At 39.3% G+C, this 13,821-nt stretch overlaps 1 protein-coding gene across 1 annotated transcript in view; it reads right to left on the bottom strand.

Moving 5' to 3' along the window:
• The window catches only part of LOC122797108 (cytochrome P450 2J5-like), a 430,423-nt gene that overhangs the window by 287,900 nt on the left and 128,702 nt on the right, over window positions 1-13,821 (bottom strand). The window lies entirely within an intron of this gene.

The following is a 13,821-nucleotide window of genomic DNA, read 5'->3' as shown; positions in this document are numbered from 1 at the left end:
AGATCAAACAGGCAGGATGCAAAACAAAGAGAGTAACAAGAGCAACATATCCCTGTTTGTGCCATAACAGTAGCTCAGCCAGTGCTGACCCCCTCCCACCCGGAAGAACATTATACCCTTACATGTGCCATGAGAGGAACCTACCTTTGCTTCCCACCCCCAAAATAGCAGTCTATACTTGTTTGTGGTGTCCAGCCTTCCATTAATTTGATGGTAACTGCATATCATATTGTCCCCAGTTAATATCCTCACACAGTTGAATGTAAAAAATATAGACTGGTTTACATATTGCGTGTCTCTGAGTACTGGTCAGATAACTAATGAATGACCAAGAAACACAGAAAGGTAGATACAGCTGTATATTTGCAAGGAATAATTATAGCAGGTTTTGGGATCAGTAAGTGCACTACATCCAAATATATTACATAGAATACATTTACAAATAACAGTTCATGCCTTGGTATCAGTGCACATTTTGTTGCATTTGGTTGTGTGAAGAATTACGTCATGTATTTGAGGCAAAGATGGATAAGTCCCCCCTCCTGTTTTGTGACAGGGCATTGCAGTAAGCTTTGGGATCCAGACCTATGTAGTCATATCTCATGTGTATTAACAGATTCTACTCTGCATGTCATAGATTGATTTTCTGCACTTTAACTAGTTCTCCATGTTTTATACTATTTTTTATTTGGGGGGGGGGCACTGTTTGTGAAATGCATTGCTTAGTACAAATGGCTTTGGCTATGCACGTTTCATTTGTGCATAGAGTGGCACTGCATAAACTGGACGAATGGGTCACCCGGTAGCAAACAGGACCCAGACAGCCACAAACATACAGCAGATGCATTCAAGTAATACTAATGGAAATTGCGCAAACACATTTCCCAGTAGTTCACACTCTCATTCAATGTGTTTGTGTGTTGGTGAGTGATGCACAGCACTTTCAAATGTTGCATATCCAGAAAATGCTCACTTGCAGTAAGTGCAATATGTGCAATTAGCAGGAAAGCATCATTCTACATTGGTCTTGATCTGTGATAGGACTGGCTGGCAATCCTGGAGTGTGTTTGAGATGCTGTGCTCAAAGATGGGGTGTCAAGGCGTCCAAAGTGTTTGCTAGACTCCTAGTGAATGAACACGGTCCCAGGCTATGACAAGTGCCAACAGTATCCCCTGCACTGGTGAACAATGTAGGAACTACTACAGAGACCTCAGAGTAAGAAAGTGGGATGCCCTTGACTGTTGGATTGAGGAATGTATGACTTCTGGCACCCTATAGATGTGTAAGTATCACTTACAGAAACTACTTGTCTGAGTTAAATGCTGGATATAGTCAGGATTGATATACTTAATGGCATTCTGTTGTGTTCTGGTTTTCTGCAGCCGTCACAGACCAGGAACTGAATGTGTGAACCTATGCTGCAAGATTGGCATGGATGCAAGATGTATGTGATATGCATACATCCCAACAGTGGGGTTATTTTAGCATTAAAAGTTACAAAGCATTTTTTGTTACTTATACAATTGTATCAAACAGAGCATTCATTTCTTAACTGTAACAGGGAAGTTTGCATGCATTACTCTGGAGAGCAAAAACAGTTCATTAGTACAAAGTAGTCATAGGTTATGCCTTCAAAATCCACACTTCCCAAATATACACTACTGTTAAGTTTTTATCAGTATTGCCATGTAATGTCAAGCACTGTCACTCCTGACTTGCTGTAAACTGTAGTCAGTATATTTCGACCACACACATATGTGCAATGTATGCACACATTAAAGATTGCTTACTGTAGTCTGTAGTATATTGTGCATCTGTTAGGAGTTGGATAGTCTTAACAGTAAACAAAGATATTTGTTAGGAGTTTGCAGTGTTAAATGTAAAGGTAACAGAATAGAGTAAAATAATTGTATCAATGCTTTGTACATCATGTATGAAGATACTAATGTTCTCCATTTTTTTCTCTCACCCAACCCTTTTCTCTCTCTCTTTATCTCTCTCTCTCTCTGTCTTTTTGGGTGGGGGGATACTATTTTATTTATTTATTTGTTTTTGTTTACTTTTTTTATTTTTCTCCACAACACAGTGGTGTAGGACTGTCCCACAGGACACAGGATCCACTTGCCCCCAGTCCACTGGCTAAGGCACCCCTGCCCAGCAAGTCTGGTGCAGTACCTGGTAGCACCCCCCCCCACTGCTCTTGAACTACCCGGCCTCTCAGGTAGTTTTGCCTGGGAGGATATGCCTGTGGCGTAGTGGAGCAGTGGTGGAGGATGTTAGTTTATCACCAGTGATGGACTGCCGGGGATGATGTATAGGATTATGTGCCACACTGTTCATGCACACCTATGCCGACTGGAGACACTGCTCTCTATCTTTGTATTAAATAACACAAGGAGACACATATGTCAGACACTGCAGTCATTGGCACAGTGAGGTGGCAGTGATGACAGTCCACTAGGTGAGGACTTGATTCTCACTGTCACTCAACTTGACATCCATAGGTTCATTATGTCCCCACCCTCATCCCAGCTATGGTTTTCACTAACTTCATGTGTCCTTCACCATCCCTGTCTCTTGTCTTGTTTGTCTTGTCTAACTGTAATTGCTTCCTCACCTGCCCAACTTACCTTACCCAGACATTCCTACAGCCCTTCCTCAACATTCCTCTCTCTCAAAAAGAAAGAAAGAAAGAAAAAATAAATGGGCACCTGTCCTACAAAAAATATTGTTCCATACATAACTCCCCATTTCATGCATGTGCCTTCATGACACACATGATTCTGTCCATTACTCTAGACAACAGATTTTTCTGTGGTCCCCCTCTCTCTGGAGGTGAAAGTCCAAATTCAGCAAAATCTGTATGTTTTATTCTGGAACAGATGGATAGCTATGGTTCTTTCTTACATCCTTCATGCACATTCCTGCCGTGTTTTTACTTTGTCCATTCCCCTGCATTTATTTATTTATTTGTGTTGTTGTTTAGCAGCGTAGTATACTGATTATGATAGACCATTTACAGGCACAACATGGAAAGATATTTTTATGGGTTGTCTTTGATCAGAAACATTCCTTTAAAAATTATATTGAACACCCAGTTGACAAAATACTTATACAGCTAAAGATAACTTACAACATTTCTCACCTTCTAACCTCTGAAGCCCACTCAGTCATTACCAAAAATCTGCTTATTCTGAGACTGGAGATGGCTTTGAGGTAGTCCATGAAGGACACAATGTTTAGGCCTTATATCCTTTTAGTAAGGTATCTCTTTGTAATGTATACAATGTGATCCAGTGCCGCAGACTTTCTGACCATTATGTTACGCTTCAGGCATTGAAGCATAACATAGCACTACATGGAGCAGATTATTAATAAGGTATGTTTCAGCCACATACCATATTAACCATCTGTTCCCTACTTCATTGTACTTATCGTCATGCCTAAGCTCAATTCACAAAGAACTGACAATCATTAAACATAATGCTGGAGTGGAATGAGAGTGTCTGGTGCTCAGCAACAGCATTTCAGGGTGTAGTGAATTGTGATCATGGTAGGAAGCTTCCCACTATCATAGGGAACTGCTCTGGCAGTAGGCTTTTTCTCTATCATGAAAAGGAATTTTTTTCTTTGCTATAGCACTGATATAATACTCAGCTCCATATGCTGAGCACTATATCAGCAGGGGAGGTAGATGGCTGTACTGACAAGCAAGCCGAATGCCATCTGAATATAAATGGCTAAGTTCCATACATTAGATAAAAGGGTCAGTCCTAACACAATTTGTGTAGTGCTGGTGGATCATATATGATTGGGGAGTCATTTAGAAGTGTAATCGCTACATAGAATACTATGGCTACATAGTGGGGTATAACTGTGTACAACATCTTACCTCACTGTGTACCTTAATTTATGAATGATGTGGTGCACAATGTTTATGAACATTAATCTGAAATGTTATTAGGACAAGATTCATAGATTCATAGGTGTATACTAAACTAATGATATCTGGGGCTTTTATAAACCTATCCATGCATCTCAAATATATCCCACAAGTTTTGTGCCTTAGATGGAGTACACATAAGCCAGGGCATGCTTTACAGACTGCCTCTGACAGAGATATAGACTCTACATGTTAGACAAGGGGTGAATTTTCGAGGTCCCATCCACTGATCCAGATTATGCCTGAGGAGACATAGGGAAGAACTCTGCTTTACATGGATGGAAAGCCTATTCTAGGGAAGGGGAATTCTCTGAGATACATATCTGTCCCTCCAACTTGTCCTATTTATGTCACAAACAAGGTTTAAGTCCCAAGATCAAGTAATTATGATGCTATTGGTTTTCCAGATATGCAAAAGTCCATCAGAGCGGGCTCATGGAATGCCTTGTATGCCAGGTATAGACTGCCACTCAACAATCTGTAGGATACAGAGTATAGAGATAGGGCTTTGAGATGATCTGCATAGGACACACTAATGTCTTGTATTCTTTTTGTGAGGAATTTCTGTGGACGTTCAGTTGCTGCATGTGTCTGATCAGGTACATTCCAAAGGGGGCAATATACTCACTGATTGTTCTGTTGAGGGCTGACTAGAGAGGAAAACTGACCTCCTTGGACCTAGATGCCATACTCTTCCTCATATGTTGAGCAACATAAAATGCTTCCTTGCTACCTTAGTCATATGTTGGTCAAAAGCTAGGTTCCTATCTACATATATTCCCAAATCCCTGACTACTCGGTCTACTATTAGGGGTGTGTTATCAATTAGGTAGTTTACTAGTATGGCCAAATTCGTAAAGGGCACTATTAGGAATTTCTTGGCATTGAGTTTTTTAGCAGTGGCTTTGGCACCCATCATTTGTCTGTTAGTACTTCCTGTATGATGTTAGTGTCTTGGTGGGATTCCATCACTGCTTCTAGTGTGTAATCATCTGCAAACTTAGTCAGCCAAAGGTCCTTGACATTGGCCTTGACTTGCAAGAAATACATGCTAAAAAGGAGTGGACACATCATACAGCCCAGAGGGAATCTGCTAGTGACTGGCCTCTTTATGGTGGTAGTCTCCACTATCCTAACTTTCTGGGTCCTATATGAGAACCAGCTGGCTATTCAGTGGGTAACATAAGGGTTTATGTCTAATTCCATGAGTTTATTTACAGTGCTTGAGTGGTCTATTTTATCAAATGCATTAGCCAGGTCAAGGTAGGCATTATGCATCATTTTGCTGACATCCATTACCTTGGTGGCCTTTTCAAAGAAGTCAACCAGGATGAGTAGGCATGAACTGCCAGTGACAAAGTCAAACTGAACTGGATTCAGTGACTGAAAGTTTCCTATGTCATTATTAATCATTTCCATGATAATTCTTTGCATGGCTTTGCATAAACGACTAGTCAAATCTATGGGTCTGTAGTTGCCATGCTCCACTGATGGACCACCCTTGGGCAGTGAGATTATTGTTGCAGTCCTCCATTTGTATGGCATAAAGCTGGTCTGGAAACTATGGTTAAATAGCGATTCCAGTGGTCCTGATAGGTCATATCTCAGGCTATTCTGGAGGCATCCTAAGATATTATCAGGGCCCATCAATGTAATGTTCATGGCCTTAAAAAATACATCTAGGACCTGCTCCATAGTGATAGTTGGAGAGAGATTATGTCTGATGGTATTACCCGGGGGTGGCTGGGAATGGGGAGAGGGGTTAAAATCTGAGATAAATTCATTGATCATTAGATTTGCTATATCTTCCTGCTTCGTGTATGTGGCTCCATTTACAATCAGCTTTGCATACTGTTGAGTATTGCTTGTGAGGCTTCAGACATAGCTAAAGAAAACATTGTGGTTACCCTTGGCCTGGGAGGCTATGTTTACTTCAAAATTCTCTTCGGTAGCCTTCATTTGCCCTCTCAGCTTTTTGTTTAGCTTGATGAGAAAGATTTATCCTGCTCGTCTTTGCACTTCCTAATTTCAGCTATGATATTTTTCTTTTGTTGTACACACTGTTTATGTTTGGATTCCACCAGAGTGGTTTATTTATTTATTTTATTTATTTATTTATTTTTTTAGTTTGTTCTGAACAAATTTTTGGTTGGTTCTGCTGTCTCTATGCATCTATTATCTTGATTGTGCAGAGTTTTGATGAACAGTTCTGCATAGGCAACTATGTTCTCCATGTTTGAAGAGGTTTGACATTTTGTTAGGTCATCACTTAATAATAGGAAGCTTGCCTTAGAATAGTTTCTAACTGCTACAGGAATTGCTGGGGTTGCAACATTGATTTTTATTTCAAAGGAGACAGCTTTATGTTCTGTGTCTGACCCTAACAGAGAGGTCACTACATGCGGGTGGGGGGCAGTATTCTCCCATATTTATGTGTACCAGGTCCATTATGTTTACATACCCAGTAGTTATATGTACTATCTTATCCATGGTCTTTGTATTAACAAAGTCCAGGAATCTGTGGGCCTGCAAGTTTTGGGGTTGTGTAAGATTCCCATTTTATAAAGGGATAGTTAAAGTTACCCATGAATATGATATTGGGATGAATAGACAGTGTCTCCAGTAGGTCTGGGTATAAGCTGTGGGTGTCATACCTCATAGAGGTTGAACTATAGCTTGCAAAGATACGGTATGGGACTTTACCAATGGTAATTTGGAAGTAGAGAAGCTGAAGCACATCATCCTGTTTGACCAGTCATGAGGTATGTTTGTTTTGATGTAGTTCAAGTCACCTCTACCTTCAGTCCCTGTCTGTGCAGTTGCTGGTCTAAAATTGTTGAAAGCATTGTAGTCCTGCACTGCTGGGATACTCCACATAGATTTAAACCATGTCTCAATAACTGCACAGATGTCTGCATTTTCCAAGGTGAGGAGAGCATGGGGATAGTGGACTTTCTTGTTTTGGCTCCTGGCATTAAATAGTAGCACTTATTCCCTTGGGTTGAATTTGCTATGTTAGAAGGTTTGCAAGTTTGGCATTGCCTTAAAAATGCACTTGGAGGATGGTCAATGTTTTTAGCCAATATTAAAAGCATAGCATGGACAGGTACAGACCATCCTTGGTAAAGTAATGTGGTCTGATGACCATATCCTTCCATGCTCAGAAATATTATACCCACTTGGAATGACACTAGAAACTAAGCAAACTATTAAAGTCAGTCATCTTCTGTTTGTATTGTGGTGCTATCCTTAATGAAGATAGAATGCTGCTGCTGAATTCTAGGCTTATGGCAATGTGGGATACATAGTCAGAGAGCTCCATAATGTCTCTCTTTTCAAATAGTCCAGGGAGGTACATCTCAGGTCATTCACACCCTGCAATGGACTATGACTGAGTCATACTGATGGTCAAATGACCTGAGTGCTTGTGTCATCTGATGGATCCTGGCCCCTGCTAGGCAGTTGACCATGATTTTATCCCTGTTAAGCCTGCCGAGTGGGGCATCTGTGTGTCTGACAATGGACTTTCCTATGAGTAGAGTACTGGGTAGTGTGCAAACTTTGTTGTTCAGGCTTCATGGGGTGTGGCTTTATGTCTGTTAGGTGTTTTTTTCAGTAGAGTGCTTTTGGGTTTTTTAGGATAATTTTTTGCAGGTGGAATGTCTAAGAGGTATTTGTGGTTGAGGAAGATTGCTTTTAAGTGCCTCAGCATATATTGGTGTATGTGTCAGGTGCATACTATGTCTGGTGGGTGTAGTGTGTTTGTTACTAACAACCTGATTGTTATTTTGAGTGCTTTTATGTGAGATCCTCGCCTCCGGTGACATTGTGTAATTACATCTCTTGTATACTGTCAGTTTTCCTAAGGATTAGTTGGTTGTTGGTGAACATAAGATAATTGCTATATTGCTGCAGCATGCCAACATCCACCAGACTGCCGATGAAGAAACTGGGACAGTGCATATCCATGATGGCAGGTCCTTTTTAAGTGAAATACAAGGGTATGGTGCAAGAAGGGTTAACTTTAGCTTAAAGTTGGATGCATTTGAGGCTAGAAACAAAAACTAGGCTATGTAAAACAAGATTCATGGGGAAGTGTTCCTCCTAAATACAAACCAGTTGCTCTTTTGGAAACTGATTTACTGGGAACAGTTGCAAATGTAGTTATATCAAAAAATTTGGTTTCCAGGTGAATCCGACAAATTTATAGAGGCACCAAAACCTGAGTAAACTAATAAAATAGCCCTCATCCAATAAAACAGCATCACTTTAAGCTTTTCTGTGTGATTTCCAGCTCGGACAGACAAGGCAACTTCCTATTGCTTCAAGAAAAACAGTACCACATCTTCTTAATTTAAAATTTCACAGTAGTTAGCCAAAAGTGAAAAACTAATAGAAACAGTTCAAACTACTAGCTACAACAACACTTATAATGTGATTACAGGCCAGCAAAGATGGACACACACTTCACGTAAATTTCAAAGCAAGCAAACCAACAGCAAGGTCTATGAAGAGCAAAAAGCACTTTACTGTTAAAATGATGAAAAATGTAATAACTAATTCCAAGCTACATTGGCAGTGCACTTAAATAACTTGGAGAAATGCAAAATTTCAGATTGGAGTACTTATCTTAGCCTGAGTGACACTAGATGCAGGGATAACATTTTATGTCTGTTTAAATATGAAAACAATTCATCTTGTCAAGCAGAAATGCTGCTTTACCAGCTTTAAGTGCACATTTTAGGTACACACCATCTGGAAGAGCTGCCTAAGTAACAGGGAGGGTAAGTATGTTACTGTTGCCTGGATACATGCTGAGATCCCTGAAATGTGCAGCATCACCATTGTCCATGGTTACTGACTTGAGGTTAGGGGTGTTGCTCAGATTCATGTCTTTTTCCCATACACACAGCAAACACTGAGAACAGTATCATCATTAGGGGAATGCGGTGGTGTAGGTTTGCTGGCGGGGCAAAATGACCCACAGTTGAGTGATCTGTTTAACATGGTATTTATGTGAGAGTCTGACTTATAAGCATTCCTTTCCCAGATGAATATGCACCTTTTACAGTGGTCAGTTATGTATGTAGGCCCCACTCACAGAGACCAAAGACTACAATAGATTTTAAGGTACTTGGAGTTCCGTGTCCCTTCATCTGGTCTACTTGATAAGAGGCCCTGTAATTCATATCAAATTCCTGGCATTTATAATGATAGTCTCTAGGAAGTTGGGCAACAACATTTTTTATGGAATTTTGCTCTGTACTGTGTGTGCCTTCAGCTGCCTAGTTGCTGTGGATAACAACCCTAAGGTTAGGTGACTGTGTTAAAGTCTGATGAAAGCAGACTTACGGGCTTTATGCAGTTTTTGCTGTAGTTAGACAGCAGCTAACAGTGTTTATTGAGGAACTAATATCACTGTTGCTGCACATGTTGTTGCAAGGTGGTCTTCATGAGTACTTGTGTACTTACGTATGAATGTATAACATGCTTGCGAGGGATGCTCTCTTTGGCATATGAGTACTTCAGTGAAAACTTTGCCTGCAGTTTGGAAAGATGCAGATAATATCTGTAGCAACTACTGCCAGGTTTGTGCTGAGGTCCATGCAACTGCTGGGTAACTTCGCTGTAATGGAAATATAAATATAGTTTATTGGGCTGATATTCTTTTTTCTGGAAGTAGCAACTACACCCTTTACTTCCTTACTCTTTGGTTTTTGGTTCATGAGGGATTTATTTTTTGATTTATCAGTACAGGCCTTTGTGAGCACTTACATTTCATGTTTCTGCACAGAGAATACCCTCCAAAACTGCATGAATAAACAAATGATTATATTATACCATCAAGTGCATAACTCAAACTTGTGTAACTTTGTAAAGCTTGTGTAACACATGGGGGGGAGACTCTAAAGGCACTAATCGACAACAGATGGAAGCAAAAATGCATTGCATTAAAAGTGATTTTCATTTTTTGTGGTAATAAGGGTTTAATATTTTTCTTGGTTCCAACATATTCTCAGCAGTAATATTACAACCATATTTTTCATGTTAAAGAATGTGAATGGATGTCATGATAACAAGTGGATCAGATACAGCCTGTATTTATCTTCAGTTGTATATTAGAAGGAGACTCATGCTAAGAGCTCATATGGTAAAGTGAAGGGTTTCAGTTTACTGTGGCATTTTCCTGGGAGTGCTCATAAAGTAGGGGTAGATGTTTTGCTCTCTGCTACATGTCAATGGATGCAAGAACATGAGGTCTCAAATAAAAGGGAAAAGTAATAGTGTGAGGCTGCCTAAATAGAACCAGGAGTTCAGCTGATAGCATATATGGGCCAGGCATATACCAACACTTTTTGTACTATGTCCATTAAAAGGGGCTGATATGGATAGCTCTACTAATTCTAACTGAAGTCTGACATGGAATTGTGATTTATATCTGAGATTAGAAAACTCTTCAGAATTCGACAGAGCCCACTGGGTCATAGCACAGGAAGAATTAGAGGAATTTTTCAATTAAACTTGTATGCTTGACCCTTGGTGGAATATCTGCTCCACTAAGAAGTAGCATACATGTGAATGTCTTCAGCTTGCTAACCAGACTGGATTTTTACCATAGCTTTTCCAGAAGCCTGAGAAAGTTAATATTCTTACCAGATGTTTGTAATTACTCTACAGTATCTCTTAAGCTTCACATGATGCATTTGCTACATTGTGATCATTCTTGGTTTGTGACAGCCTCTAGCCTTTCAAACCATTGAGGAATGTCTTGTTGAGCAAATCCAGCTTAACATATTTCAATAGGGTCTTGAACTTAGTACATTCAAGCTCCATGTCACCAGCCTCTCTTGGGATACTGTCAAGGTCTTCTTATAAGTATATGTTCTTGTCATTCCATACAGAATCTTCTACAAGATATTTTCACAAGATCCTCAGCGATAATTTTGTTCTCTCAGATTTGAATATCTGATTTCCCATCTGAAGAATTCAACTTGCCACCAAGTCATAACCTGGTGACATCAATGTCCCTTTCTTCACGCATGCTTCAAGAGAATAGACAACATACCTCATAGCCTTCTACACAAAATCCAGGAAAACCTAACTAACCCCCTATCAGTGACATTAAACAAAGTGCCACCATGTGGATATTCTCTGGCATTTTATGACAGGCAGTTGTGATCCCAGTTCACACAAAAGAGGGTGTGTACAAATTAAAACCAAACAAATTCTGACCAATCTGCCTGACCAGTATTCTAAATAAAATCATGGAGACAGTAAAAATGGAGCTTATCCAAAATGACATAGAGGGCCTATGCAAGTTAGATACAAAAGAGTATAAGTTTGGAAAGTGAAGATATTGCCTTTGGAATCTTGTGATATTCTTTGAAGAGGTAAAATCAGCACTTCATAAAGGCAGTGTATACTTTATATTTTGAACTTAGCAATACTTTTGAGACTTTTCTTCATAAGGTTTCAGTTAACAAGTTAAAAGCATTGGATGACAATCCATGTTTAACTTAATGGGTAAAACACTTGTAAGGGAAATGGCCTATGTATAACTAAATGTGGTGATGACTGCAAAGTGGGCAACATAATCAAACAAATTTAAAAAAAGGTTGCCAGAAGGGGCTATTAAAAGGTATAGCCAGAGCAGTATTAATGACCTTAACATTAATAAACATAGCATCAGGAGACTTGGCAAAAAATGACATAAACTGTAATTAAACAATAACAATGAAATCATAAAAATAATGCAGTTATCAAAGATCTAATGATAATGACAGAATACAGTGAACTCTTCAAATAGTGTGTGTTTACCAAATTCAGAAAACCATATTCTGCAGCCCATCTAATTGTAAAGGATATATCTAGTCACTCCAGAATTCTACCTAGATGATCTGACAAAAAGATGAATGCAGTGCCGCATTTTCCATCCTCAGGACAACCCACATGAAATAACTAGAAAGGGTCTAATAATGCCTTTCTAGAAGAATTGTAGGACTTGAAAACTTGAACTATTCAGTCATATCTATCATACGAATCATAGTAAATTTAAGCTACTGAGTCTTGGGACCATAATGCAATACCCGTCCCCACCCTAGACTGTACCTTCACTCTCAAGGAATTTTAGGCTAGTCAATCCAGAGGTGAATTTATAAATACCCATCCAATTATACCTGCCCTGTCTGAAGGAAAATAGTGTATCACACTGCTTCATCTGCAGGGGAGTCTTTTTCAGAGGGAAGGGAGATACTGAATAATGATTCGATTGCTCCACCTTGTTTTACTGAGCTGCTGAAGCAGGTTTAGGTGCCTTGTTCTAGTATTTGTGAGACTGTCTGATGTGTGAAGGTACAAGAGTTCCTGGTCTACTGTATCCAAGTTTACTCTGTAGGCAAGGCATAGGTATCCCCTGAGGAGCGTGTAAGACACAGAAAAGAGGGATAGGGCTTCTAGTTTGTTCTGGTAGCTTAGGAATTTTAAGTCTTTGATCTTCATTGATCTTCATTGTTAGGAACTTCTGGGATCTTCCCAACTGTTTGATATGTCTGGTGAGGTACAATTCCAGAGGTATTTTTCTTAACTAGTACAAAAGTAAAGTAATTACCATTGGTACTAATGCCACACTATTTTCTATTACATTTGTTCCTCCTTCATCCTACTGAAACAGTTATAGTGACACCATCTTTACATGTAAACATCTGGTCATCTATTTAAACCCCCCTCTCTCTGGCTCAGTCCATAATCATACTACCCTCTTAAGAGCAAATTCAACTATTTGTTTCCTGCTTATACAAAAGTGTGTCATATCTTATCCCTTTAAGTCCATGAGACAATTTGGAAAAAAAATGCTTTGCCAAAATTGAATATGGACTACTCTTAATCTAATACTCCTATGTCTAAAATTATAAAGGCCTTCATATCCTTAGCAACCATATATGTAGGATCAATTTGCTGTCACAAAATGTGAACACCCCTGTACAGCCCTTTCACAAAGTAACTGCCTTCCAACTAAGGAAAAAGTAGACATTCTTCTGCCATATTTGATTTGCAAAAATGTCTCACAAAACATCTGCCCTAAGCTAGCCTCCACAGTTCATTCCTTAACTACTCTATAAAATCCACAATCCCAAACCAGCTATGCCAGCTTCTGCATAGACCACAAAATATCTTGGTTTTAAGCAATTGTGCATTTTCTGATCTTGCTCACAAGACTCTCAAATGAAACTTCTTTTTGAAATTAAAAAAAGCTGATGTAGACTTAAAGCTATACTAAAAGATAGATCTGTCTCCTCATGTTTCACACCATCCACAACTACTTGAGTTCCCATCCTGATCAATTTATTCACATTAAGTTTTTCACCACAGTTAAATACTGATAACATTTTCTTTTCTGCTAGCATTCCCGAAATTACCACCATTTACCTCTTACAGCAGATGATGACTTAATCTCATATCTCAGCTTCAACTTTTAACAACCTCCTCTGAGCACAGATTTTACAGAGTAACCAGCCTGTAGCACCACTTAAAGTTTTTGCCATGTACATTGATGTTGTCAAGTGCAGTCCCATCAGACTGCTCATAATAAAGACAATGTAATATAAAGATGGACGTACTGCATCCCAGCATGTCGACCTAATGAGCTGCCATCTAAAGTTCCTAAAATTCTCATGGTAGCACTTGTTCATATGTCCTCCCTAGGTTAGATGTTCGGTATTTCATGAAGGCTACAGTTCTGGGATGAGATACGTATTTATGTCTGTAAGTTACCTTGTCTTCGTTATGTACATTTCTGTTAAAGTATGCTTGGAAAAAAGAAGGTGAAACAACTCTGAATGATTCAGATGGAATGTACTGCAAACGGTTATACTATGCA

The sequence above is a fragment of the Protopterus annectens genome, chromosome 3.part0 (assembly GCF_019279795.1).
Source record: "Protopterus annectens isolate FY-2018-M chromosome 3.part0, PAN1.0, whole genome shotgun sequence".
Classification (NCBI taxonomy): domain Eukaryota; kingdom Metazoa; phylum Chordata; order Ceratodontiformes; family Protopteridae; genus Protopterus; species Protopterus annectens.
This window is presented reverse-complemented; position numbering and strand designations above follow the sequence as displayed.